The sequence below is a fragment of the Camelus ferus genome, chromosome 3 (genome assembly GCF_009834535.1).
Source record: "Camelus ferus isolate YT-003-E chromosome 3, BCGSAC_Cfer_1.0, whole genome shotgun sequence".
Taxonomy (NCBI): domain Eukaryota; kingdom Metazoa; phylum Chordata; class Mammalia; order Artiodactyla; family Camelidae; genus Camelus; species Camelus ferus.
In genome coordinates this window covers 116,081,662-116,107,190 of record NC_045698.1, presented here as the reverse complement: position 1 = coordinate 116,107,190, position 25,529 = coordinate 116,081,662, and the positions used below count along the sequence as shown (strand labels likewise).

The window sequence follows — 25,529 nt, the reverse complement described above, 5'->3', positions numbered from 1 at the left end:
GCGTCTTCCCCTATAATAGGGAGAAGGGAGGGTCTGATTCTGGCTCTCAGGTCAGAGTCACCCCCACACACTTGAAAAAAAGTATGCATTCATTTTTAAAATTTTAATTTTTTTTCCCTTTTTAAAAATTATAGTATAGGCAGTGTGCGATGTTGTGCCAATTTCTGGTCTGCAGCATAGTGTTTTATTTTTCACACGAATCCACACAACCAGTGCGTGGATGTGCTCTTGATTCCAGTCTCGGGATTTATGTTTGATTTGGGCCACCCTTGCCCCTGCGTTTATGGCCACGATGGTTCAGTGGCGTTACAGTAAAGGAAAACACAGAGAGCCAAATCGTTCATCCCCCCACTGCCTCACTCTCCCACCCCATTCCACTCATCACCATCAACAGTTTTCTGTGATGCCTTCTCTTCTTGCACAGAGTAAGGTATGAGGCAGTTGCTCAATCTCCTGTCTTCTCCGTTTTGGACCAGGAATCAATCCCTTTTGCACAGAGCCTGGCTCACAGTGGGCACTTGACATATTCGTGGAATGCAGGAGTAGAGGAATGGACACATGGACAGACAAATGGATGAAGAGATGGGTAGATGAATAAATAAGTAAACGGATGGGTGGACAGAGGAAAGAAAGGATACCTGGACAAATGAGTTGGGGCTGCCTACAATGCCTCTCTCCTGCCTCTGCATTGAGTTGCAGACTTCAGGCTTAGTGGTGGTACCCAGCCCAGACTCGGTCCTGCAGTCCGCCTGTCTAAAGGTGGACTCTATCGTCCCGTCTCACCTTTCCTGAAGGCCTCCTACGTGTCTCCAGCCTCCCTCTGAGAACCCATGTGTCGGACTCTATAATTTCTTTTCCTACATTTACATACACGTCAGAATTCAGCCTTCCTCCACCCTCTGCCATCCACCTTTCCTTCGAGGAACTAGAGTGGGGCGCATTCCTTCTGTCTTCCTTGAGGTGAGCAAACGAAATCTGACCCATTCTGAAATCATAACTCTGGTCCCTTTTTCTCCTCACTCCTTGTGGTGTTTATGTTTTAAACACAGAGCTGGAAAACAGTGTTTCAACTTGTAAGGAATTCCAGGCATCTTGCTCAGCCATTAAAGAATCCAGAAGATGCACGGCTAGTCCTTCTAGCAAACACAAGTGCTTGGAGTGGAGGAAATTTGCATAGAGTTACTCATACTTTCCCATCTGCAACCTGACACTGGAGAGCCGGTCCATTATGGCAGAGAGGGCTCCTCTCCAGCCAGAGCGGAGCACAACAGAACATCCTTGTGCTGAAGGAACTGCCCAGATTACCCAGCAGAGCTCTTGATTTCACCCAGAATAAACCAGATGGGGAAGTCTGTGTCGGCCCTGGTGCCACAGAGATATTCATTATTTGCCAAGCTAGGTTGACACCAGACCTATAGCCCTGGGCCTCCCAAGCTGCACTTTACCATCCTAAGCTAATCACCCACTGCCTTAAAGATGTGTTGCATCCTGTCGCTGGAGTGGGGACACCACTGAGCAGCCCAGATGCCTGCCCTGAGAGCCAGTTTCTAGGTCTGTCTTGTCCACCCCAGTTATGCCCACACCTGGCAGCTCCATTGTGTCTATCTGCTGGGTGAATGAATAAATGTAAATGAGCTGCATGTATCTTTTTGAGTTCAAGTTCCCTCCAGATAAACGCCAAGGATTGCTGGATCACGTGGTAAGTCTTTAGTTTCTTGAGGAATCTCCATACTGTTTTCCATAAAGCCAAGACATGGAAACAACCTAAATGTCCATCAACCAATGAATGAACAAAGAAGTTGTGGTATATATACAATGGAATACTACTCAGCCATAAAAATAATAAAATAATGCCATTTGCAGCAACATGGATGGATCTGGAGATCGTCGTTCTAAGTGAAGTAAGCCAGAAAGAGAAAGAAAAATACCATATGAGATCGCTCATATGAGGAATCTAAAAAAAAAAAAAAAACCAAAAACCTAAATACAAAACAGAAACAGACTCATAGACATAGAATACAATCTTGTGGTTGCCAAGGGGGCGGGGGGTGGAAAGGGACCAGCTGAGATTTTAAAATGCAGAATAGAAGAAACAAGATTACACTGTTACAGCACAGGGAAATATATACAAGATCTTGTGGTAGCTCATAGTGGAAAAAAATGTGACAATGAATATATATACATTCATGTATACATGAAAAATTGTGCTCTACACTAGAATTTGACACAACATTGTAAAATGACTAATTACTCAATAAACAAATTTAAAAAAAAAAACAAATTCTAAATCAAAAAAGTACCCATGTGCTAAAATGAAAATGGCTATTTCCTAAGTTAAAAAAAGGTGGGGGGCAGGAGGAAGACAACAGTGGGGGAGAGAGAAAATAAAGTAACGTCACGGTGTGTCAGGTGAAGGAAAGCACTGTGGAAGAGGAGATGTGGGCACAGGGCATGCGGCGATCTGGGCAGGGGCTGGAGGCCAGAGGGAAAGGGGGAGGAAGCAGCCAGGTGTGAGGCTGATGGGGACTCAGGCTGACATCTGCTGAGAACCTCCCTGTCCCGCAGCCCAGCTGCATCACTTCCAGGACCCCATTAAGACCTTAGCAGCCCTGAGCACCACGTGAATTTCTCAGAAAAACATTGCCAAACTGCGATAGAAGAAAGTTGAACAAAACTCTGATTTTTGCTGACGTTTAAAAAATACCCATTTTTCAATTTGTTGGGGAACCTCCTTCCGTTTTTTGGGGGGGTGTCCCCATGTTGCCAGGTCCCACGGTGTGGCTTTGACATCACTCTTGCTAATCCGCCTCTGATTTTATTTTCCTCAGTCCCCACCCACGCACCTGGAAGCTGTTTCCTGATGAGGAAGCCAAGGCTCACTGGAGGGAGTCAGGGACTTTCTGAGTGAGTCTGTTCGCCCGCATGTGTCTGAGCTGAGGGTGAGTCCAGCTCTGCCTAGCTTCTGGGAGGAACTCTTGCGGGGCTACAGACTGGAAGGAAATGTGACCAACATCTGACTCAAGCTCTGGTCCTGCATTGACAACTCAGGTTTGCACACAGCCATCACACACGTGGACACTTCTGAGGCCCAGCGAGCAGATCAACAGGCAAGGGTGGGCAGTGCCAAGGCAGGGCTGCCACGGAACCCCAGGCCTGAGAGGTGGGAACCCCTTCAGGAGGGTGAGGCCTGGGGCCTGCCAGGTGTGTCTTGGGACCCACATTCCCAGAGCTGGAACCTGACAATGCGGGCCAGGGCTCCTGTGCATTGGTGGGGGATGAGCTCTGCTGGGGTCTCCTCCCTGCCCAGCCTCGACCCTATCAAGCATCAGGACCCCGTTCTCCAGTTTACTCAGAGCCAGGAAAGAGGAGGGTCCCCAGGCTCCCTGGATATGAAGATACTGGCCAAAGGAGGGCTTAGCAAGACCTCAGGTTTGTGCTGGGGAGAGTGTCCAGGGGGAGCCTGTCCTGGGGGGACTCTGTTCTTGAGGGGGCTGTGCTGGGGGGGGTCTTTCCTACTTGCCATCTGCTGGGGTAGGACAGTGATCAGGGAAGGGGCCCCTCAAAGCTTGGGTTGATGATGAGTTGTTCCGTTTGCCCCCCGGGATTTAGCCTGCTCCCTGAGAGTAGGGCTGATAGAGGCCAGGAGGAGATGAGAGCAGGATGGTGAGGGTCCAGGAGCTGGAAGGAGTAAGACACTGAACTGAAGGGGCAAAACTCACAAAGGGACCAGCAGGACCTCCTAGGCAGGGCCACTGCCTTCCTGCTTTTGCGCTTCTGTAAAATGGCTTGCTTTCTAGGAAAACGAAACTTACCCCTAAAATTCCATTGGTTCCCAAAAGCTCAGTCCTCATTGTTCCATTTCTAACACCTCATTTGCATATGGCACGAACTTAATCGAAACCTGAAACCCTATAAAAGCCTGTGTAAACCTACAGATGGGGTTCAGCGCTTGGAGTGTTAATTCCTCTGGGCCCGCCGGTGTAATAAACCTGAGTTCTCCAGCCCTCCGAGTGTTGCTTGGTCTCTCGCCGGGATTCAGGCTTCTGTCACAGAACCAGGGAGGGTGAGACCCTGGGTAGGTGCCCTGCCTGCAGTCCTGTGGGGCCTGTCACTAGTCTTCACCCCATGCCCCTTGCCCTCCTTTTTTTGCACCTGCTCGCTGCCTCCTCTACACTCACGCCTCGGGGAGTGAGAGCCCAGCCTGCCTGTGCTCTCTGCATCTCACACAGAAGGGGCTTGTCACTGAGCCATGCCCTTGTGCCCTTCTCTTGGCACAGGTGTCAAGTAGAGTGAAGCAGACGTGGTGGGTGGGCTGTGTGGGCCTTGCCCCTCCTCAGTCTCCCCTGCAGGCGTAACGCAGAGCCTCAAAAACTGCATGGAGGCCGTTAAATTGGGGGTGGTGCATGCAGGGTAGGAAGAGGGGAGAAAAGGAACCAGCAGGAGGCTGCGGCACATGGCACACACTCTAACTTTGTACAGCTCCAGACCCAACCACCCCAGACCCCGATGGGGGCCGACTGATCCACAGGTCTTGCAAAGCCTGCCCCTGACACATGTCGTCCTGTCTGCATCAGCTCCCAGGGAAAAAGCGCCACTCTAGGACTATCTCACTTAATGATAAGATCAAACAACAGGCGTAGGGAGATGGGGGGACGGGGTCCCTTGTTTGGTCACATATGGGGGATCTGTCCCATCTCATTGCAGCTGTTGTGCCAGCTCACCAAGCCAGCCCCAGGGAAGGCATGGCCAGGGAAGGGTGCCGGCCCAGATGGAAGGTGACCGGGCCTCCGGCCAGGGGAAAGGTGAACACCCCTCCCCCTCGCCTCAGTGGTAGCCGGCTGGTTACAGGAGAGGTTACTTACAGGGCCTGCCAAGTTCATCCTAAAAGGCTGTGCCGGGAGAGGGGGTGAGGGACCACACACCTGAGAGTTTGCTTACAGGTCGGGCATGTGCCCAGCATCTGGGAGGGTGGGTGGAGTTCAGAGTCCTAAACGAGGATACATGCCCACTGTGCTCCTGTCCCCATGTCACTGGGCTTCCTGGTCTCCCTCCTGCTTGTCAGGTCTCCACTGACAGGCACTGCTGGAGGGCAGGGAGAGGGTGGGATTTCAGGGCTGTGAGCCAGAATGCTCAGGCTTCTTGTTTCCCTTCCTTCAGCAGACATCCAGGGAGAAATCCTTCTGATGCAACAGAGCATGCCAGTCAGTGGCCCAGAAGGACCAGGCAACCTGGGTGGTTGGGGCAGGTTCTTGGTTTCTGACTCCTCCCTCCTCCTCCCACCCAGCTCCTGGGCTCCCCTCCCAGCACATCCTGCCAGGAGTGGGTTGGGGTGACCTGAGGCGGCCCCATGTATGGCTTATTTCTCCACCTTGAAACATGGTCTCTTTTCTCTCAAGAGCTGCACAGGGAAGAAAAGGTCTGGTTGACCAGAAGCCTTTAGGTTCCCCTTGGGGGGATGAGGGGGCGCTGTAGAAGGTCCACCAGTTGGCTGGTGCCTGTGGCCCAGACCCCACTCTGCCCTTTCTTGTGTATGGTGTATGTCCAGTCTGCTCTCTTCCTACCGGAAACCCATCTCTTCTGCCCCACCTGCATGTCTGGGGTGAGCGTTGTCCTCCCCATGATGGGCTGGGGGTCGGAGGAAGTGGCTGGAGCCCCTGCCCTTTGCCTTTCGTGGCTCTGAGCCTGGTTCTGCCTGGGCCTGCTGTGTGCCTTGGTCATGCCACGTGTCCAGTCTGCTGTTTCTGAGCCCCACTTTGCCTTGACAGGAGAAGATCCGCGTCCCCGTGCACTTTGAACTTTTAGTAAAGACTGCCAGCGAACTATTATTGCCTACGAATCAGCTTATATATTTGGCACGGGTTTTCTACTTGCTCAGTGAGATTTTTCTGGGCTCCATTGATGGTAAAATACCATCTCTCCCCCATGTGCAGTGGCCCTCCTGACCCTGAGGGCCTCAGAAGCAAGGCTGCGCCGCTGTCCTATGAGGTGCTCTGCGCACGGAGATGCAGCAGGGCGGGGAAAGCTGGGAGGGGCTGCTCAACCTCTCATCTCCCTGAGAGCCGAGGGTGCCCTGACTCCCGAGAGGCTCTCTGTATTCTCCCGGTGACACTTACAGGAAGTCACGAGGATTAGGAACCCCAGAGTCCTGTTCATCGTCTCCAGATTTCTGGCCTCCCCATCCTCAGTCCTCCTCAGTTTCCACCAGTTCAAGCTGGCGACTCCGGAGCTCAAAGCCTGTCCTCTCCTGTAGCTGCTGGATGGATGATCCTGCAAGGTGTTGCATGGCTGAGGTACAGAACACAAGCCTCAAGGGAGGGGACTGAAACTCTGGAGCTGGAAGGTCAACTTTGGCTTGACTTCTGGCCAGCAGTGTTAACTGGGTCACGACCTTTGACCTGCCTGAGCATCAGATTTTGCCTCAACACTGCCACTTGCCCTGATGGCGGGTGAGACTGGAGCAAACTCTCGTGTGGCCTCAGACTCATAATTTAAAATTTACCATCCTAATCATTTTTATGTGTGCAGTTCCGTGGCATTAAGTATTTTCACATTATTGTGCACCCATCACCAGCCTCCATCTCCAGAACTTTGTCATCTTCCTAATCTGGTACTCAGTACCCATGAACTCCCTCTCCCTCCTCTCCCTAGCTCCTGCCAACCACCTTATGGCTTCTGTCTTTGTGAATTTTACTATTCTAGGTTCATCATATGAGGGAAAGAACACAGTATTTGCCCTTTTGTGACTGGCTTATTTCACTGAGCATAATGTCTTGAAGGTCCAACCATGTTGTAGCATGTCAGAACCTCCTTCATTTTTAAGGCTGAATCATATTCCATTGTATAGATACTCCCATTTTCGGTTAGCCATTCATTCACTGATAAATATTCAGATTCTGCTTTGAATTAGTAATTCAGCAAAATCTTTGGTTGCAGATCTCAGGAGTGAGGGCAGCCTGTCCGAGCCTGAGCTGAGCCTGAGGTCACTGTCCCCCTCTTCCTGCCTGCTGCTCCAGTGGTCGGCTTCCTTCCTGGGCCCACTCCAGGCTTGTCCACCTTCCTGTGTGTCAGGACAGCTGGCCTGATGGGGTCAACACTGATTTTAAGCCTCAGGGCTGCCAGAGGGATCTTTTCAAACATAAGTCAGCTCAAGGCCCCCTCTGCTGGCCTCCCTAACCCCATGCCTCTTCACTTGGATTGGAGGAAAAGCCAAGGGCCTACAGAGCCCTGCACGTGCCCTTCAAACCCTGCCCCTATGTCTCTTCAAGCTGGTCGTACTCTTCTCCCCTTTCTGTCTTCAACTTCAAGCGTGTTGGCCTCCTGCAGCTCCCTGAACAAGCTAATCTGGCTCCAGGCTGAGGTCTTTGAACGAGCTGTTCTCTCTGCCCGAAATGGCCTTCCCTAGGTTTTCCGGTGGTCCTCACCTTCTACAGCCTTTGTTCAAATTTTACCTTCCCAGTCACATCTTCTACGACCGCCGTGTGCCCCACTCTTCATAGAGGCCTTCCAAATACCTTGGCCAAAAGCATTGCTGTTGGTCCTGTGAAATCTCAGACCCTCTCCTTCTGGAACCCATAAATTCTCACCCTTTGTGTTAGTCACAGGACACCCAACGCACCTGGCTCCGGCTTCTTTTGATCCACAACTGATAAATGGGGAGATACTTCAATATTGCTAAGACCTAATTGTTTCTGTTAAAAATAACCTAGATATTTCATATATTGGAAAAGACTCCTCTAAAAGAACTCTCTCTAACCTCATGGGAGAGGCCCTCATCAAGTACAGCTGTCCGACCCTTGTGCTGCCAGACTCCAAGGAACGGACCCTTGGATTCATGGTGACACACCTAAAGAAAGCCTCAAACCGTGACTGGACCGCCACGTCATCTGGTGACCTGAAAGTAAAGATTTCCTAAAACTGAAGCACGTGACATCATATGAGACAACTTCCCCGAGATATCTGGACCCGGCCTGTTGGAAATTTGTCGCCAACCTTTGATGATAACATAACACTTCAGATGATCTTCAAAGTCTATGATCCTGATAACATATGATGGACTTTAGATTTAAAAATGCCTGAGAGTTCTCTTTCCTACCCATCCTTGTCACTTGAATGTGACCTTAATAGGTTTCCAATGTGTGCACTTTCCCTCCAACGTGAGACACCACAACCAGGAAGCCTTTCCTGGCATTGAGGAGCAAAAACTGTTGTAGCCAGAAAACCTAACTCTTTTTTTTTTTAATTGAAATATAGTTGATTTACAATGTTGTGTTAGTTTCTGGCGTGCACAGTGATTCAGTTATACATATATATTTTATATTCTTTTTCATTATAAGTTATTACAAGATACTGAATATAGTTTCCTGTGCTATATATTAGGACCGTATTTTTTATCTATTTTATGTGTGGTAGTCAGTACCTGCAAATCTCAAAGTCCTAATTTATTCCTCCCTCTTTTTCCCTTTTGGTAACATTATACATTTGTTTTCTATGTCTGTGAGTCTATTTCTGTTTTGTAAGTTCATTTCTGCCATCTTTATATTCCACACATAAGTGATATCATAGGACATTTGTCTTTCTTTCTCTGACTTACTTCACCTAGTTTGATAATCTCTAGGTCCACCCATGTTGCTGCAAATGGCATATTTCATTTTTTATGGCTGAGTAGTATTCCACTGTATATATATTCACCACATCTTTTTTATCCAGTTATGTGTCGATGGACATTTAGGTTGTTTCCATGTCTTGTCTATTGTAAAGAGTGCTGCTATGAACATTGAGGTGCATGTGTGTTTTTTGAAGCAGAGCTTTCTCCAGATATATGCCCAGGAGTAGGATTGCTGGATCATATGATAACTCTATTTTTAGTTTTTTAAGGAATCTCCATACTGTTTTCCATAGTGGCTGCATCAAATTACATTCCCACCAATAGTGCAGGAGGGTCCCCTTTTCTCCACACCCTCTCCAGCATTTATTATTTGTAGACATTTTAATGATGCCATTTCTATTGGTGTAAGCTGATGCGTCATTGTAGTTTTGTTTTTCATTTTTCTGATAACTAGCGATATTGAGCATCTTTTCATGTACCTATTGGTCATCTGTACGTCTTCATTGGAGAAGTCTGTTTAGGTGTTCTGCCCATTTTTTGATTGCGTTTTTTTTTTGTTGTTGTTGTTGTTAATTGAGTTGTATCAGCTTTTTGTATGAAATTAAACCCTTGTCAGTTACATTGTTTGCAAATATTTCTTCCCAGTCTATAGGTTGTCTTTTCCTGCTGTTTATGGTTTCCTTTGATGTGCAAAAATCAAGAGGTGGACACAGTTCTCTGAGATCTGCATTGCTGAGGCCTGAGGAACACGGCAGAGGCGGGGTTTGGAAGGGAGGGTCTGGGGTCCGCTCTGGCCCTGATGAGTTCTGAGGTGTCCTCAAGACTGTCAATTTGCATCAAACACAGAGAGCCAAACTCCCAGATTTTACTCCTCTCTGTATGAGGCTCTCTTCCTTCCTGGCTACCAGCCTGTTCACCTTGTGCCAACTCCCTTGTTTTAGTCTGGGCTGCTATATCAAAATACTGTAACTGGTTTTATGGCAAACATTTATTTCACACAGTTCTGGTGGCTGGAAGTCCAAGATCAAGGTGCCAGGGGAGTTGGTGTCTGATGAGAGCCTTCTCCCTGACTTTCAGATGACCACCTCCTTGCTGTGCCTCCCATAGTGGAGCAAGGGACAGCTCTGGTTTCTTCTTCTTCTTCTAAGGGCACTATTCCCATCAAAGGGGCTCCTCCCTCATGACTTCATCTAAACCTAAGTACCTCTCAAACGTTCTACCCCCAAACGCCATCACATTGGGAGTTAGGGCTTCAACCTATGAATTTGGTGGAGACACAAACTTTCAGTCCGTAACACCTTTTGCCTCTCCAGTCCTCCTCATGGGCGAGCCCATCCCCTTCTGTGTGCTGGTGGCCCCGTGGGAGCAGACGCTTCAGCAGCAGTCTTTGCTGCCAGGGTTGGGTGGTGCCAGGGTGGTGGAGGAGGGCGAAAGTGACAACAGGCTTTGACTGGGCTCAGGGATGGACAGAGCTGGCTCAGAGCTGGGCAAGAAGCAAGTGAACTGGGAGCCCAAGGCTTTGGCTCCAGGGTGTGGGGCTTGGAGTCCCCAGGGTAGAGTAGTCAGAGTAACTGGGCATTCCTTCTGAGCCAGGTTCTGTACTTCAGCGTGCTATTTCCTCAATTTTACAGGTTATGAAGGCAAGGCTTAGAGACGCTAAGTAACCTGCAAGGCCACGCCACCCAGCTAGAAATGGTAGAGACAGTGGAGGGTGTCGTTCTGGCTCCCAGCATCGGTGGGAGTGTGTGCGGGAAGGAGATGGACCACAGTGACTCACAAGCTTGTGGCAGCCGGAATGGTCGAAGCACACACGGTTTCACTGGTCAAGCGAATGTTGGGTCCCCAGAGGTCCTGTGCTTTTCCTTTCCCTGGCCCTTTAGTGGGTGTCAGACTCAGCTTTCCACACCTGGGCAGACAAAAGCTCGGTACTGCCTGTGCGTGAGCTTTGGGGAGGGTGAAGCCTAAATCGTGCAGGCCTGTCCTCCATGTCCAACTTCATCAACAATTGTTTTAAGAACAGATAAGCATTTTGTGAATACATTATATGAATCGTCACTTGGGTCTGTGGCCCTCATTAAATTCTCCAAGTTCACTGGCCATTTGGGGAAAATAAATAAATAAAATTAGTTTGCTACAGCAGTGCCAGACTCCAGAAGAAATCCAGAGAGACTGTATTGAAATTACTTTTATTGTTAAGTGAAACATAGATATAAAAAAACTGACCTAATGCGTTTTACAAGTTGCCACCCCTATAACCACCACCCAGGTAAACAGCAGTCATCCAGTGGCCCCTCCACGTGCCTTCTTCAGCCACACCAGCCTTACCCACCAAAGTGACCTCTAACTAATTTCATAACAACCACATCTGCATTTCTTTATAGCTTTATCACTCAAAGAGCATCCCCGGGCATTAGGATTTAGTATCATCCTTCTTGCATTTTACAATTCAAAATGTCTTAAGTCTTTTTAATTTGCAGGTTCCCCCTCCATCTCATCTTTCCCTGATCATTTGTCTGTTAAAGGTCCTGGACCTTAGACCTGTAGTTTCTCCTACTCTGGTTGTTGCTGTTTGCACACTCATGGTGGTGTTTTAGCCTGCTTCTCTGTCCTCAGGGCTTTCTGCAAACTGGTTCAGAGGCTTGACCAGATCCAGGTTTGGTCCCTTCGTCAGGAATCTGAATGGTGGAGGTGTGTTCCTGAAGGGGCAAACCCCACAAACGAACCAGCAGGACCTCCCAGGCAGGGCCACTGCCTTCCTGCTTTTGTGCTTCTGTAAGATGGCTTGCTTCCAGGAAAATGAAACTTACCCCTAAAATTCCATTGGTTCCCAAAATCTCACTCCTGATCGGCCCATTTCTAACACCGTATTTGCATATGGCACGAACTTAATTGAAACCTAAAACCCTATAAAAGCCTGTGTAAACCTCCAGACGGGGTCCAGAGCTTGGAGTGCGAACGCCTCTGGGCCCGCCGGCGTAATAAACCTGAGTTCTCCAACCCTCTGAATGTTTCTTGGTCTCTCGCCGGGATTCAGGTTTCTGTAACATTTCATCCATCCGCTTTCTTGAACTCATATTTGTTGCCTCCAGTCTCTACAACATAATTTATTATGTAATCATATGCCTTAGTGTTATGCATTATTCATTAATGTCTTCATGAGTGTTACTGAAGCCTCATCTGTATTCAGTGTAAGCTCCTTAAGACTGGAGATTGTCTTTCTGCTTCTTTTGCTTTGGAAGCAGTATAATAATCATTGATGGAAATAACCAATAAACAGTCTGTAGTAGGAATGAAAAAAAAAAAAGAGTTTTATTTGAGCCAAGCTGAGGACGTAGCCTGGGAGATACAGATTGAAGAAGCATTTGAATTTTGTTCCACCCGACTGCAAAATAGGGCAGGCTTATGAAGGCAAAGATCTGCAGATTTACCTAAGTAGTTTGTCAGTGATCAGAATCGGAGCTGGCAAGGAGTAAGCCTGCTTGTTAAGCAAGGATTGTTTAGGGTCCAAAATGGCTACATAGTTACAAGGGGGGAACTTGAGACCCTAAGGTTACAGGTGGCAGCTGCTAGAAGATACTTATTTTGAGAACAGTTGGTGGTGTCCTTGAGTCTGATACAATTCAGAAAATTCAAGGTCTCAGTGATGCAGGAACCTACCTGATACCATATCCACTGAACCAATCACTCCATTTTGATTTTTAAATGTAATATTTTCTTTAGTGGTTAGAGCAGATACACAATGAAGGTTTGACAGGCCATAGACCAGCTGTTTTAGTTAGCATCAAGTTAAAGTTAAATCATGTATACAAGCCTGAATGACTTCCTCAAACCTCAGTATGTGGAACTTTCTTCCATCATAATCAATCACAATTTTGGAAAGGTTAAACCCAACTTTACATGTCTCTGATAGTCCCTTAAAAATGTGTTCAGAGGGATAGTCAGCTCCTACGTACAGATGAAAATTTGGACAGGTCCAGGCCACTTCTGCTCACTCTTAGGCACCTGTGATGGCCACAACAGGGGCCCCCAAAGATGTCTACATTCTAACCCCCAGAAAACATAGTAAAGGAGAATTAAGGTGGCACATGAAATACATGGAATAAGTTTGCTAATCAGTGGATTTTACAATAGAGAGATTATCTTGGATTATCTGGGTGGACCCAGTGCAGTCACAAGGGTCCTTAAATGTGGGAGACAGAAGCAGAAGAGCAGCTCAGAGTGATTCAACATGAAAAGGACTCAGCTCAACATTGGTCTTTTGAAGACAGAGAAATGGGCCAAGGAATGCGGACAGCTCTTAGAAGGTGGAAAAGCAGGCAAACATATCGCACCCAGAGTCTCTGAAAGGAACACAGTCCTGCCAGCACCTTCAGCCTAGCAAGATCTGTGTCAGACTTCTGATTTTCAGAACAATAAGACAAAAAAAAAAAAAACAAAACCCCGAAAACTGTGTTGTTTTAAGCCACTAGATTTGTCTTTATTTGTTATAGCAGCAGTAGAAAATGAACACTGTACAGCAGATTTACCATCATCTGAATTCCCAAACCTAGTCTCAGTTCAGAAACAAACCCTCTTCTTGTTATCAGACCTGAGACTAATGAAGGTGCCCTTCCCCATTCCTCCCCAGTTAGGGTATGTGTGCGGGACTCCCAGAGAGCAGCAGTGCTTTACAAAGATAATCTCGCCAGTCCTGCCCATCCCCAGCTCCACCCCCATCTTTCTACATGTAAAGATGATAAAAAGAGGGAAGAGTCAGGGACCAGTTCCTTGAATGAGCCCTTCCTAAATTCTACATCCAGGTATCTCTTACACTCGGTGTGGTATCTGATGGCTCTCAGACTGGTGACTCGGTTTAAACTGAAGCAGAGGGAGTCCCATTTTAAAATGTTCTGCTCTACAATCAAATACATACTAGTTGCTAAATGAATACACGCAGACCTTGAGACTGGCCTATATATTGAATTTGCTGTTAGAACAAACTTTCTTGTGCAAAGTCCTTGCTTGGTGAGCGCTTTTCACACATTCATCTTTTCCAATCTCTATCAAGCTTCTGTTTTTAGCCTATTTTGGAAATTGATCTTTTCCCAGCAAGACTGCCTGTCCTGTATGTGTACATCAAAGTACAACGTGTTCCTTTTAATAATCTGTCTTAAGGTATTCTGTGCAAACAATAATTCCCAAAGGCTTTGCCGACATTACCACCAGTCTGGACTAACTTGCCCCACGTCCCAACTGGCAAAGTGACGAAGACAGAGCTCTCAGCTGCTGCCATACACGGAGTTTCTTCAGAAATGTAGTTACTGGCATAAAGATGAAAATGAGATGAGTGTCAGGAATATGCACGTGTGAATTACTATTATCAAAATCATTTGCCTGATACTTGAGTGTCCTTCCATTAATAGAGTTAGTGTTTTTCTGTATCAATCCTAATATGATCACCTAAATGAACTCTAACCTCTGGGACTAATTATTGTCTTGTGCTGAGAAATGAGTGTGACTGTTGACTTGGTACTGAGGGATTCATTATTTTCAGGCCTCCTTCAGGGACTGTTTCTGCTCCATCGGAAAGTCTGATCTCTTTGGATTTAAATTATACAGACTCAGGTGCTGAGCAGATCAGCACAACTGAAGTGAGGAAGAAACACCTTCCCAGGTGTGGGGATGGGAAATGGGGAAATGGGGGACCTGGTTTCCATGTGTGGCTCAGGCCACACCGCCTTTTGGGGACAGGGAACATTAGCTGGGGCCCAGGGATTACCATAATGAGTCTCCTCAACCAGTGCCCGCGTGGGGTTCTCTCTGGAGTGGTTAATAGGAAACCTTAAAGAAAAAAAAAAAAGAATGCTTACTTTTCTGTGATAATGACAGTAGTCAACAGAGAACCTGTAGTGGAAACATCATATTTTCTCAAAGAGCAGGCTACTCAAAGTCTCAGGAGGGTCTACCAGTCTAAAGCAAACAGATACAGTAAGGGGTTAACATACTTGAAAAGCAAGGTAACCACAAATCAAAAGCATACAACAGAGTCACGAAAACTAAAAAGAAACCAAGCTAATACAAAAGAAAATTATCAAACCGGTAAAATACCATATGATATCACTTAAATGTGGAATCTGAAAAAAAAAAAAAAAAAGGCAAACGAACTTATTTACAAAACAGAAACAGACTCACAGACACAGAAAACAAACTTATGGTTACCGGCAGGGGAAGGGGGTGGGAAGGGATAAATTGGGAGTTTGAGATTTGTAGGTACTAATATATATAAAATAGATAAAAATGACTAGTTCATATTGTTTAGCACAGGAAACTATATTCAATATCTTGTAGTAACCTGCAGTGAAAAAAATAGGAAAACAAATCTATGTACGTTCATGTGTGACTAAAGCATTGTGTTGTACACCACAAATGGACACAACATTGTAAACTGACTATACTTCAATAAAAATAAAAATTAAAAAAAAAAGAAAGTCTTAGGAGGGTAAAACCTTGTGGCTTGCTGGCAGCCAGTTCACTCAACTTGGATCATATTTATATATGTTTATATGCATACATACATATACACATATGTATATATGGATACATACATAGACACATGTTTCTATATATTAAGAAAAAAACGTTAGGCTTACAGAAAAATTGTAAAAATAGTAAAAAGATTATACCTTTAACCCAGCTTCTAAGGCTGACATTTTATAGAAGCAGAGCACGGTTGTCGAAACTAGAATAGTAACTACAGTCCTTACTCACATTTCATAATGTGCAAACAAGATCTCGTACTGCATTTGATTGCCTTTGTCTTCTTAGTCTCTTTCCATCTCTGACGGTTCCTGAGTCTTTTCTAACTTTGACACATGGTAAGAGTACCACTAGGTTATCTTTGTAACAGAAAAGAACAAATCTGACTCCGTGTTAGGTCTGCTCCTTTGGCTTTAACCCTGTGCCCTGTGTTCCAGGCTCAGTCTTGCTGGCTCTGCACCTTTTGTGAAATAGCGTTGCCTTTAGCCGGAAATGTAAGGAGGGCCTATTCTCAAGGCTCTGACCTTTAAGAGTAGTAACAGTTTCGTACTTATATAAAGATAACAAGTTGCAGAATAGAAAATGATGTTTGTTCTCTTACAGGTTTAGCAGGGGCACCATGCCCTGACCCACGTGGACAGCTGCAAGAACAAAGAATTCCTAGAAGTTTGCAGCAGCTAACCACACCCACTCCTGCTTTTTAATAAAAAAAGAGCCTTCATTCTGACTTAGGGGAGATGGTTCTCCAAGACACTAGTCTGCCATCCTCTCGGTCGGCTGGCTTTCTGAAGAAAGTCGCTATTCCTCACACCAACACCTCATCTCCCGATTTACTGGCCTGTCGTGTGGCGAGCAGAACGAGTCTGGACTTGGTAACATCTTGTTAAATGGCCCTGAGTTTGGGTTTGTTGGCTGCTTTCTCATTATTAGGTGAAGGCCATACATGTTTGTCAAGAGTGCCACAGAAGCGGTGTTGTGTCCTCTCCAGGGCATTATATCAGGGGGTCCCTGATGTCAGTCTGTCTTGTTAGTGACGGTGTTAACCTTGATTAGCAAAGACAGGTTTTGAGTTAGGAGATGGTGGGGGAACACATGCCACAACAAGCATAATGTCCCAGCCTGGGCAAGCGGCCAGCTGTTTCTTTGGGAGGTAAGTCTGTCCACTCACTGCCAGCTGGGGGCCTTATACCCTAAGGGGACTTCTATCCCTCGGACCTGGGCTGTGCAAAACCACCATCCCTCCTTCAGGGGTTGAAGAATGTGGCCGACTTGATAGAATGCACTGGCTTGGGCTTTGCCAATCCTGTTCTCAAAGTTTTAGTGTTTCTCAAACACATGTGACTGTGACTATAATAACAACAACAATAGCAAGACTGATGAAGGTAGCAAAATAATTGACATCTACTGAGCCAAGCATAGGACTGAACGCTTCACATTTAATATTTTATCACTCAATCCTTACGACAACCTTGAAGTAGGTACTATTATTATTTTTAGATAAAGAAATTGAGGATACGAAGCAAGATGGCGGAGTAGAAGGATGCTTGTAGCTCACCCTCTCCCACAAATACGCCAAAACTCACATCTGAGGACCTACTCAGCCAACCAGAGCACCTGACGAACTCTGACAGAACATCGCCCTCTTCGAAAGACAAAGACGCCAAAAATCTGGTAGCAAAACAGGGTGAAGACACAAAGACCTCTCGATAAAATCATTAAGAGGACACCATCTCCAGGATAACCAGGTAACTGATACTCCTTAAGCCACAGTGCCAGAGAGATATGAGCAATAGGAAGAAGCAGAGGAAGCACTCCCAATTAAAAGATCAAGAGAAATCCCCTGAAAGCACGAGCAAGGAAACAGACATGGATGGCCTACTAGATAAAGATTTCAAAAAAGGAGTGATCAAAGTACTGAAGGAACTAAAAGAAATAGTGTTTAGAGATACAAAATATCTCAAAAATGAAATAGAAGCTATAAAGAAGAACCAAGTAGAATCAGTAAACTCATTGGCTGAGATGAGAGCTGACCTAAAATAAAGGCTGTGCAAAGCAGGGTAGATAATGCAGAGGAACGAATAAGTGACCTAGAAGAAGGACAACAGAAAGCACCCAATCAGAACAGCTGAGAGAAAAACAAATAAAGAAGAATGAAAACAACATAAGGGACCTATGGGATAATATAGAGTGTGCCAATCTATGCATAATAGGGGTTCCAGAAGGGGAAGAAAGAACAAAGGGGACTGAAAAGGTATTTGAAGAAATCATGACTGAAAACTTCCCAAACCTAAAGAAGGAATCAGATATCCAAGTACAGGAGGCTCAGAGGGTCCCAAACAGGAAGAGCCCAAACAGACCCACACCAAGACATATCATAATCAAGATGGCCAGAGTCAAGGATGAAGAAATGATCCTAAAGGTAGCAACAGAAAAAGCAAAGAGTGAGTTACAAGGGAACCCCCAGAAGGCTCTCAGCTGATTTCTCTACACAAACACTACAGGCCGGAAGGGAGTGGCAAGATATATTCAAGGTCCTGCATGAAAAAAAGATGCAGCCTAGGATACTCTATCCAGCAAGGCTATCCTTTAGAATAGAAGGAGAGATAAAGATTCACAGACAAGCAAAAACTAAAACAGCTTAGCAACACTAAACCCACGCTGAAAGAAATATTGACAGGTCTACTCTAAATAGAAAAGCAGCAGGATGCTACAAAAATGAGAAACTCATAACTGGAAAGGAGATAACTGCCATGAATTACAAATAGAATAAACACAAAATTGTAAAAGAAGACATCTAAATCATTAAGAGTGGGAGAGGGAAGCAAGGAGAGCCACTGTGGAAAACAGTACAGAGATTCCTCAAAAGACTAGGAATAGACTTAACGTATGACCCAGGAATCCCGCTCCTGGGCATATATCCAGAAGGAACCCTACACCAAAATGACACCTGCATCCCGGTGTTCATAGCAGCACTATTTACAGTAGCCAAGACATGGAAACAGCCTAAATGTCCATCAACAGATGACTGAGTAAAGAAGATGTGATATATTTATACAATGGAATACTATTCAGCCATAAAAACCGACAACATAATGCCATCTGCAGCAACATGGATGTTCCTGGAGAAGGTCATTCTAAGTGAAGTAAGCCAGAAAGAGAAAGAAAAATACCATATGAGATCGCTCATATGAGGAATCTAAAAAACAAAACAAAACAAAACCTAAATACAAAACAGAAACAGACTCATAGACATAGAATACAATCTTGTGGTTGCCAAGGGGGTGGGGGGTGGGGAGGGACAGACTGGGATTTTAAAATGCAGAATAGATAAACAAGATTATACCGTACAGCACAGGGAAAAATATACAAGATCTTGCGGTAGCTCATAGTGGGAAAAAAATGTGACAATGAATATATATATGTTCAGTGTATAACTGAAAAATTGTGCTCTACACTAGAATTTGACACAACATTGTAAAATGACTATCACTCAATAAAAAAGTAAAAATAAAATAAAAGAAAAGAAAAAGAAAAGAAAATACACACACACACAAAAAAAAGAGAAAAAAAGAAATTGAGACCCAGTGAAATCAAGAAATGTGCCCAAGGTCACAAAGCTCCTAAGATGCAGGGCCAGAATTCAAATCTCGGCCTCTGGGCCCTCGAGTCTGATCCTTCACCAAACACCATGGCTGCCTCCAACTAACCAAAGGGCCATATAAGTAACACACATCATCAAACGACCCAGCCTACTCATGGGCACAGCACAAACATACACACACCCTACACGTTCTCACACACACTCACAAACACAGCCGCACACAGTTACTCACACTCACCCAGTCGCATAACTGAAACAGTTGCGCAGAATCATCGCTGCCAGGTGTGATGCCTCTATTTTTGTCTTGCCTTCCATTTCATTTCTTAAAATGCTGGACTTTGCAATAATGATTCTCTAATAAAGGGTGAGGAAACCCTGCCTGCAGCCCACTGTTCTTTCCTCTATGCGTCAATCCTGGGGCCAGCTAGCAGAGGGACCCAGAGGGTGAGGACAGTGTGGACTGGCTATGCCATAGACATTTCTGGGAAAACCTGTAATTATGAGTGTGGAATATGGGTTAAACTTCTTGAGTTTCCTCATGTAAATATGGAAGCAGCTTTGAGTATGCCATTCAGTTTAAGAAATCGAGCCTTGCCAAAACCTTAGAAATCCCATGGGTGTCCGCCCCAATTGTGTCTTTTCACATTAACTACCGTCCTGAAGTACCTTTTAATCATGTCCTTACTTTTCTTTATAATTTTACGTGTGTACATGTCTCCAGATAGTTTTAACTTTTGGTCCTTATAAAATGAAATCATGTAGCAAGTTCTCCTTTCTTTCTTTCTTTCTTTCTTTCTTTCTTTCTTTCTTTCTTTCTTTCTTTCTTTCTTTCTTCCTTCTTCTTCCTTCTTCTTTCTTTCTTTCTTTCTTTCTTTCTTTCTTTCTTTCTTTCTTTCTTTCTTTCTTTTTCTTTTTTTGGCTCAGTGTCTTTTTTTTTTAATTTTACTCCTTTAAAACTATATTATATTTTCCAAGAATAATTTCCAAATTCAGTTTTCTGTTATTTATATTCCAAACTTATATGTATGTATTCCAGGTTATATTTTACCTTATTCCAGTATGATTTCAGTATGATTAAGACTTTTTAAAGACCATATTTTGCCAAATAGAGTTCACAGAGTATTATCCAGTAATCTAAACTTAAGCCTTAGAATCTACGAGTCATCCAGAAACATTCTTATTACAATGCTTTTTAGGACTTGCGTACTGTCCCATGTCCTATGACCTCAGGAATATCAGGATGAAACTATACCTATAAAGAGAAGTATCAAGTAAATTTTAAGAGAGAAATTCATTATATATTTTTACAAGGAACAATCTGGGGATTTGAATTATAAGGGAAGAAAGCATGAGGAATCAAAGTAATAGTTACTACTAATATTTTGAGAAAGCTTTGGCTCACTGTCTTTTGTTTGAGATTCACTCAGTGTTGTGTGTGGCTGAAGTTCCTCGTTCCCTTTTTCTGTGGTGGTCTGCTGCATCCCTTCTGTTGAGAGCTGTTTGGGCTGTCTCTGGTCTTTGCTGCTGTAAATAGATCGTGCCACAGTGGGCACCCTTGTCCTGTTCGGTGCACCGTGCAGGAGTTCTGCAGGGTGAGGAGGCTGAGTTGTGGGAAGGGAAGAAACGGAGATGCTTTTGGCTGTCGGACCTGTGAGGTGATGTGCAACTGTCTCTGGTGGGTGGAGACCTGGCGTGCTGCTCAGCTCCCTGCAATGAATGCTCAGGACAGCTTTCCCACCGACTCCCACCCTCCCACACACCAAACAATTGTCTGGCTCCAAATGCCAGTGCCGAGACAGAGAACCCCTGCTCTAGGGTCGATACCTGGGGTGGACTGCTGGCTGGCCTGGGTGGGTTTGTGCACGTTGAACTTCAGTAGATACTAACGGGCTGTTTACACCCTTTCAGCAGTACATGGCCTCTCGAATTACGCATTGTCCTTTTCAGCACTTGATCATCGCTGCCTTTCAGATTTTTGCCAGCTTAGTATATGTGGAATGATGTCTCACTGTGGAATTTTCATATCCTGAATAGCAATGAGACTGAGCATCTTTTCGCGTCTGTCTGCTTTTTTATTTCCTTTGAGAAATGCCTCCTGATATCATTTTGCCCGTTTTCCAGTTGTTTTATTTGTGCTTTTCTTACTTGTATCTGGGATTTCTTTATATGCACTAGACCCTTCTCATCTCCGAGACACTAACCCTTTATATTTGTTGTAGGTAACTTCTCCAGTTCATGAGTTTATTCTGATGAACAGAGAAGTTCTTGGTTTAAGCGGGGAAGAACTTACTTTATTTATGGTTAATGCTTTTTACAGGTAGGTGCGCTTCCTGCTGGATCCCCAGGCAGACAGGACTGCCTCCGAGGAGACCACACTGGAACAGCACTGAAACCAGGTCTCAGTGAGGGTAACATACCTGCTACCAGGGGCCCAGATGGGATGGGTGTTACTGGGTCCCTGGGTGAGCAGGACTGAGAGCAGAGCTAGAGCCTGGCTACTGGGTTGCTTCAGGATCTGAAGTCTGGTCCAAGGCTGGTGGGCCTGTTACTAGAGGCATGGATGGTGTGACTTCTCCTGAGTCCCTTGTCAGATGGGACTGGTTGCAGGACCATGGCCAGGGAAGCCTGGAGCTGAGTTCATAGGGGGTTGGGGCTGCTTTCAGTTTGCTGGCAGAACCATGTGAGCTTGCCACCAGGCTGCAAGTCTGCCTTTTCAAAGCAGTTGTCCTTGGTCTGAGGGTTCACTGGTTTTTTGTAACCTCCTACCTGGATCCCAAAGCTTCCACAAAGGCACTTTTGTCTGTGGTTGCCAGCCAAATCATTGTTTGTGTAGGGAGATGCAGACTGGGGACTTTCTGTTCCACTATCTTGCTAGGGTCACTCCCTGTCTCTCTTTTCCTAGTTTAGATCAAACGTGTCAGTTCTGCTATTCAAGGCTCAGTAATTTTACCTGCTTGACCAGTTACTGTGTTGAAATCTCTTACTATTATGATGCATTTGTCAATTTCTATGATTATATTAATTTTTATTGTATTTTGAAGTTATATTAGTAGATGCATAAAGTTTAAAATTATTATAGTTTTCTGATGAGTCATACCTTTTTTCCTGTGACGTTACCTCATTACCTCTGAAAAGACTTTGTTTTAATCTTATTTGTTGTTTTTGATTGTAAAAAACACATGAAATAAAATCTACTACCTTAACCACTTTTAAATGCACATTTCAGTGGTGTTAATTCACATTGTTGTGCAATCTCCAGAACTTCTGTATTTAACAAAACTGAGGCTATACCCATTAGACGTCAACTTTCCATTTTCCTGTCCACCCACCCCTGGTAACCACCATTCTTCTTCCTCTTGCTATGAATTTATAAATACTTTAGATATCCATTTAAGTGGAATCGCACAGTATTTGTCTTTTTGTGACTGGTTTATTTCACTTAGCGTAATATGCCTGCAAGTTTCATCCTCAAGTTGTAACATGTGACAAGATTTCCTTCCTTTTAAGGCCGAATAATGTTCTGTTGTAGGTATGCACCACCTCTTGATCCATTTATCTGTAGGTGGACATTTGAGTTGCTCTTATCTCTTGGCTTTTGTGAATGGTGCTGCTGTGAACCTGGGTGTCCCTTTGAGACTCAGCTTTCAGTTCTTTTGGTTAAATGCCCAGAAGTGGGATTGCTGGATCCTATGGTAGTTCTGTGTTTAAGTTTTGGAGGAACCACCATACTGTTTGACATAGTGGTTTCACCATTATGCATTCCCATCAGCAGTGCACAAGGGTTCCAGTTTCTCCACATCCTTACCAGCATTTGTTATTTTCTGTTTTCATGATAGTGGTTATCCTAGTGGGCATGTGGTGATACCCCATTATGGTACGGTTTACATCTCTCTAATGATTAGTGATGTCGAGCAACTTTTCATGTGTCTGTCTGTGTGCCTGTGCCATCTGTATGTCTATCTCTGGGCCATCTGTATATCTTTTTTGGAAAAATGTCTATTCAGGACTTCTGACTATTTTTTGTATATATATATTTTTTATTGAAGTATAGTCAGTTTACAATGTTGTGTCAATTTCTGGTGTACAGCACAATGCTTCAGTCATACATATACATACATATATTTATTTTCATATTCTTTTCACCATTAGTTACTACAAGATATTGAATATAGTTCCTTTTGCTATACAGTATGAACTTGTTGCTTATCTATTGTATATAAATTAGTATCTGCAAATCTCAGACTCCCAATTTGTCCCTTCCCACTCTCTTCCACCTGGTAACCATAATTTTGTTTTCTATGTCTGTGAGTCTGTTTCTGTTTTGTAAAAAAGTTCATTTGTGTGTTTGTTTTTTTTAGATTCCACATATGAGTGATAGCATATGGTATGTTTCTTTCTCTTTCTGGCTTACTTCACTAGAATGACAATCTCCACGTCCATCCATGTTGCTGCAAATGGCATTATTTTATTACTTTTTATGGCTGAGTAGTATTCCATTGTATAAATACATCATAGCATCTTTATCCAGTCACCTGTTAATGGACACTTAGCTTGTTTCCATGTCTTGGCTATTGTAAATAGTCCTGCTATGAACAGTAGGGTGCATGTATCTTTTTGAATTAGAATTCCCTCAGGATATATGCCCATGCATGGGATTGCTGGATCATATGGTAAGTGTATTTTTAGTCTTTTAAGGAATCTCCATACTGTTTTCCATAATGGCTACACCAAACTACATCCCCACCAACAGTGTAGGAGGGTTCCCTTTTCTTCACACTGTTTCCAGGACTTATTGTTTGTGGACTTTTGAATGATGGCCATTCTGACTGGTGTGAGGTGATACCTCATGGTAGTTCTGATTTGCATTTCTCCGATAATTAGTGATATTGAGCATTTTTTCTTGTGCTTGTTGGCCATTTGTATGACTTCATTGGAGAACTGCTGATTTAAATCTTCGGGCCCATTTTTGGATTGGGTTGTTTGTTTTTTTCTTATTAAGTTGTATGAGCTGTTTATATATGCTGAAAATTAAGACCTTATCAGCCTCATCTTTAGCAAATATTTTATCCTATTCCGTAGGTTGTCATTTTGTTTTGCTTATGGTTTCCTTTGCTGTACAAAAGCTTATGAGTTTAATTAGGTCCCATTTATTTATTTTTGCTTTTATTTCTACTGCCTGGGTATATTACCTTAGGAGAACATTGCTGAGATTTATGTCAGAGAATGTTTTGCCTGTGTTTTTGTCTAAGAGGTTTATTGTGTCTTGTCTTATGTTTAAGTCTTTAAGCCATTTTGAGTTTATTTTTGTGTATGGAGTGAGGGAGTTCTAACTTCACTGATTTACCTGCAGCTGTCCAGTTTTCCCTACACCACTTGCTGAAGAGACTGTCTTTACTCCATTGTAGTGTTATTGCCTCTGTTGTCGAGGATTAATTGACCAAAAGTTTGTGGGTTTATTTCTGGGCTCTCTGTTCTGTTCCATTGATCCATGTATCTGTTTTTGTACCAATATCATGCTGTTTTGATTACTGTAGCTCTGTAGTATTGTCTGAAGTCTGGGAGGGTTATTCCTGCAGCTTCTTTCTTTTTCTTCAGTATTGCATTGGCAATTCTGGATCTTCTGTGATTCCGTATACATTTTAGGATTATTTGTTCTAGTTCTGTGAAAAATGTCCTGGGTAATTTGATAGAGATCACATTAAGTCTGTAGATTTCTTTGGGTAGTATGGCCATTTTAACAATATTGATTCTTACAATCCAAGAACATGGGATATCTTTCCATTTCTTTAAGTCATCTTTAATTTCCTTAGTCAATGTTTTGTAGTTCTCTGAGTATAAGTCTCTTCACTTCCTTGGTCAGATTTGTTCCTAAGTATTTTATTTTTTTGTATGCAATTTTGAAAGGGTTTGTTTCTTTACTTTCCTTTTCTGGTATTGCGTTATTAGTGTAGAGAAATGCAACTGATTTCTGCAAAGAGAATCCAACAACAAATAAAAAAGCTTATACACCCCAATCAAGTTGAGCTCATCCCAGAGACACAAGGATGATTTAACATATGCAAATCAATCAATGTGATATGCCACGTAAACAAGAGAACGGACAAACATCACATGATTATCTCAATAGATGCAGAAAATGCTTTTGATAAAATTCAGCACCATGTGTGATAAAAACTCTAACCAAAGTGGGTTTAGAGGGAACATATCTCAGCATAGTAAAAACCCAGAGCCAAAATATTACTCAATGGGGAAACATTGAAAACGTTCCCACTAAAATCTGGAACAAGACAAAGAACAAGACAAGGATGACCACTCTCACTGCTTTTATTCAACATAACATTGGAAGTCCTATCCATAGCAATCAGACAAGAAAAAGAAATAAAAGGGATCCAAATTAGAAGGGAAGATGTAAAACTGTCACTATAGGCAGATGATGTGATACTATATATAGAAAACCCTAAAGACTTCACATAAATAAATACTACAGCTGATAAACAAATTCAGCAAGGTAGTAGGATACAATATTAACATAAAGAAATCTGTTACATTTCTTTAAATTAACAATGAAATATCAGAAAGGGAAAGTAATAAAACAATCCCTTTTAAAATAGCATCAAAAAGAATAAAATACTTAGGAATAAAACTGAACAAGGAGGTGAAAGATTTATACACAGAGAACTATAAAACATTGACTAAGGAAATTAAGGGTAATATTAAAAAAATGTAAAGATATCCCATGCTCTTGGATTGGAAGAATTAATACTGTTAAGATGGCCATACTGCCCAAAACAATCTACAGGTTTAATG

At 43.9% G+C, this 25,529-nt stretch overlaps 1 long non-coding RNA gene across 1 annotated transcript; it reads right to left on the bottom strand.

Moving 5' to 3' along the window:
* Nucleotides 1-1,753: 1,753 nt before the first annotated feature.
* Nucleotides 1,754-16,923, bottom strand: LOC116662826. The gene is made up of 4 exons (XR_004318924.1): nucleotides 16,803-16,923; nucleotides 11,590-11,604; nucleotides 10,383-10,385; nucleotides 1,754-1,764 (listed from the first exon to the last, which is right to left on the bottom strand). It is a non-coding gene; the product is annotated as an uncharacterized LOC116662826 (long non-coding RNA).
* Nucleotides 16,924-25,529: the final 8,606 nt, after the last annotated feature.